General features: G+C 40.2%; 1 long non-coding RNA gene across 1 annotated transcript; it reads left to right on the top strand.

Moving 5' to 3' along the window:
• Positions 1-339: 339 nt before the first annotated feature.
• On the top strand, positions 340-3,064 carry LOC134170847 (uncharacterized). Its single transcript, XR_009967392.1, has 2 exons — positions 340-440; positions 2,625-3,064. It is a non-coding gene; the product is annotated as an uncharacterized LOC134170847 (long non-coding RNA).
• Positions 3,065-4,059: the final 995 nt, after the last annotated feature.

Below are 4,059 nucleotides of genomic sequence, written 5' to 3'. Positions count from 1 at the left end.
AAGAGGTTCTGAATCAGTTCTCCTGGTGCACAGGTGAAGGTGACCACAAGACTAAATATTTCATGTTCAGGGAAGTTTGTCTGCAATCTCCAACACACTTTTGGGAAATATTCACAAGACATCTACATAATAATTATTTTTAAGGTATTTTTGATTTTCAAAGTCATTGTAAAATCCTGTGCACATGCAAACGCAAGCACACAGAGGAATAGCAAGTGTCTGAAGTGGAGAGATAAACAGTAATGGAGGAACACTTTGCCTGCTCTGCTATGCCAGGTTCTGATCACAGGCAGCAAATTTTAGTTTGAGAACATCTGATAATTCTTGCTTCCAGTTAAAACTTTTCCATATGTGGTTCTGGCTGGAAGAAAGGGAAAAAATGGAAACAATGAAGAGGCCAAAGACTTTTTCAATTCCAAAGCTTTCTAAAGTAATTTCAGGTAGGGCAATCATAATTTTAGACAAAGGTTTTAGTCTTATTTAATACAAGAATTTCATTGTAGCTCTAAAATCAGTTTCATTTGGTCTTGTATCACTCTTGACATATTGGAAGACATGCTGATCGTTTCAAGCTAGGACAGTTCTCTGCAACATCTAGATTTAGTTATGAACTTCCTTAGGGTACTTGCATCTTATGGCAGGTACATCTACTAGCTTTGATGGGTTGTGCCAACATTTAGTGCTCAAAAGGAGGAGCATAGGAGAGGTGTCACCAGCAAGAAAAGAAACTAAGTAATGAAGAAGACGTGGATGTCAGTCTAGCCAGAAATTGTATTTCTGATGTCAGAAACTCATATGCTTCCATATTTACAAATTGCTATGAATCTGCTGTAAGCTTAGAATGAAATCTGGATCCAAATTAGGGTTCACTGGTGGTGCAGACATCTTTCTGGGTAGAATAGCAAGGATTTTAGTGCTCAGTGATGCCTTAAACCTTGGCTTCTCATGGGAGTCATCCAATAAAGATGCTGTTGAGCAGACATTGCAGTGATGTGGAAGTTACATTTGGAAATCTACTTTCACTGTTCTCTTCCATGCCTCTGGATTCAGAGACCAGCGTGTTTGCCTCTAGATTTATGGAAAATAGAACCAATATTTGTGGTTATTTTTCCTGATCAGGAACAAAATAACCTCAAACAAACCCCCCCCCCCCCCCCCCAGCATGTGAGGAAGGCAGGGATGACAGTGTGTAAGGATGGCTGCCGGAAAAAAAAAAGCCACAGTCTCAGGAAATTACCTTAATAGAGTGAAAATTAAGAAACGACCCACAATGCAGCCTGTCTCCAGGATACGAGCAGTATTTTCACGCCTTGCCAATTATTCTGTTTGCATCAGTTTGGGTTTATTTTTATTAAGTTGTCTTTTTTAAATGTGTTTTAAGAGGTGGTATAATGAATTAAAAAAAAAAAGAAATATGAACGCTTAGAAAATACTTAATATTTGTTTTAATAAGGAAATAATTATTCTTTTTATTCTGTGAACAGGAAAGGAACCAAGCAGTTGGGTTTTTCCATCTTTTTCATGTTGTTTTATGCCTGTAGAAAGGTTGGGAACTCTATTTAAGTGGATTATCTTGCCACTGAAAGGAAAGTGGGAAACGAGTTAGAGAGGGAGGGTTAATTTCTTTCACGAATATATAAATGTGTGCACACGTATATTTGCTGTGTGCAATTTGAGAAATGTACTTCTTCAGCTTTACAAGGTCAACTTAACCTTAAGGTTTAATGGAACAGACCATTAGCTACCAGAGAATATAGAAGCAAAGTCCCCAACCAAATGTGTGCAGATAATGCAAGGCTATTCCCTGCTGGTCTACCAGGGCCCCATTTATATCTCAGAAAGGAAAGCAGGGTAGGACTTGTCCCAGTGATGGGTATGTACCACACAGGTGTCTATGCCCTAGATACAACCCCTCCTAGACATCTCTATGCCATTATTGTTAATGGATACTGAGGAGAGTGCTTTAGCAGATAAAACATAGCTGTTTATTTTAGGATGCAATGAACTGTACCCTAAACAGCATTAGTTCTATTGATTAGGGCTTTACTGACTTACAAGGGAAGCTTACAATGGCTTCCCCAGATGCAAATTTCTGCAGCGCATCTCCCTGTATTTACTCGGGCAAATCCCACTGTCTGTACTGTAATTAAACCTTCTCCTAGTCCAAAATGGCCAGCAAAGTGCAAGCTGCAGTGATTTCCCTGCACTCTCTTGTTACTATGTATAGTGAGCAATTTTTTGTCCTACTGACTCTTCACTGATACTAGACCACTACTTCACCTGAAGAGAAACACTTCATTCTGAAGATAAGGGGTATGATTCATTGTCACTGAATGAAGCAAGAAAGGTCTCCATGACAAAAGCAGGCAGTGGATTACATCCCTGAAGAACCTTTCCTACTTGGCAATCTGTTGAGTAGGGAGGCTAGATCTGATGCATCAACAGCCCAAATGTTTCACCCAGTGATAACTATCCAACGCAATTGCTGTATTTCAAAGTCCTTCATCTGCTGCATTGCAGCAGATAGGGATTGCAAAGTTTGATCTTCTGCATTTTCAGCTGTCCTGATTTCCAGGTTTGATAGGCAGAGAGCTGCGTTTGTTAACGTATTTATCACTCTCCAGAAATGTAGGCGAGAGTGACTGCGCAAAAGGGAACGAAGAGTCATTTCAGTAACACAACGCAAGAGTTACGTGAGACACGCAGTGGAGACTAACCAGGAAAGCCAAAAAGAGCCGTCACCCCAGATCCATGCTCATCCTGGAGACAGAGGTAAGAGACTGGCTTTCAAAGGAAGCTGAAGTTATCAGCTGCCTCTTTCAGAGAGCTTTTCTCTTCCTTAGAGGAGAAGATTTTCCTTGGGGCTGCTCAATAGCTGGCCAGTACATTTTCCTCTGCTCCTGCAGCAAGGCAAGGCTGAGTGCAGTGACTTTGCATCCTCTGTGTCCCATGAGGCAGCTGAACACTGGGGACAAACATGCTGTTCCAAACCAGAAACAACCAAACATTTCCAGTGGAAATTTCACCTCATATAGTGAGTTCTGACCTAGCAAAACACACTGTGCTCCATGGACTCTTAGAGACAGGCTACAGATCTGCAGGTCACAAGTGTGAAACCGCATGAATTTGAGTTTACTCTCTTGAGTGTCTGGTCAGAGAAACTGCTGAGATTGTTGCCACTCACACCTAGAGGGCTGTTTAGTGACACAAGTGACAGTGATTGTGCTTCCAGTGCTGAAGGTTAGAAACTCAACAGGAGATGTACTTGAGGGTTGTTTTTTTTTGAATCTAACAATTTTCCATTTGTAAAGGCTGATTTTATGAAAGCTTCAGGGTCTGAACAAATGTGCCCTGTTTGATGAAATTTCACTCAGAAAACACATCAACACTTCCAGTAGGTTGAAATGTTTCATTTAGGCTTTTTTATAACTTCTAGCTTGGATTCCTATTTTCTCTTTGAAACTCCAGTATAATGTAACATTAAAGTCAAGATACAGGCAAAACATTCTGATTGACCTAAAATCAACAATTTTCATTGGGGCTTTCTACATTTTGTTCTTTTTTATTTTCTTTAATTTGTACAAAAGCAGATTTCAAATTGCAGAACTTCCTTTGGCATAGAGATTCCAAATTTTGCTCAGGTCTATTAAATCACTGGATTACACATGCACACAACAGCTCACGTTTGTTACACTCACACCTTACATGAAAAAGCTGCCCTCCCACAGTAGCGGAGATTCACAATTGCCTTGTGGAATGGAAAAGATCACGGGAGCTGCAAGCTTGTAAGCAGTCAAGTCTGAGAAATTTCCCACTAGGAATGCTATTTGGAACTCTCCCTTTGAGGTGCTATAATTGACTTCTGCATCTGCTGTTCCTCAGAGACTTAGAAATTCTAAATACAATTTTTTAATGGTGTGTTCCTGGGGCCCTATGTCCCTCTGTTACTTCTCCTATTCTCTCTCTTTTGGTTGCTGATTATAGGTATCATGTTCCAGGTGCTATAGGAATGTAAGTTGGTTTATTTACCGAACTACATTTCAGGACTTACTGTGTCAT

The sequence above is a fragment of the Pezoporus occidentalis genome, unplaced genomic scaffold, assembly GCF_034315485.1.
Source record: "Pezoporus occidentalis ecotype Australia unplaced genomic scaffold, CSIRO_AGI_Poc_V1 ctg111, whole genome shotgun sequence".
NCBI lineage: Eukaryota > Metazoa > Chordata > Aves > Psittaciformes > Psittacidae > Pezoporus > Pezoporus occidentalis.
This window is presented reverse-complemented; position numbering and strand designations above follow the sequence as displayed.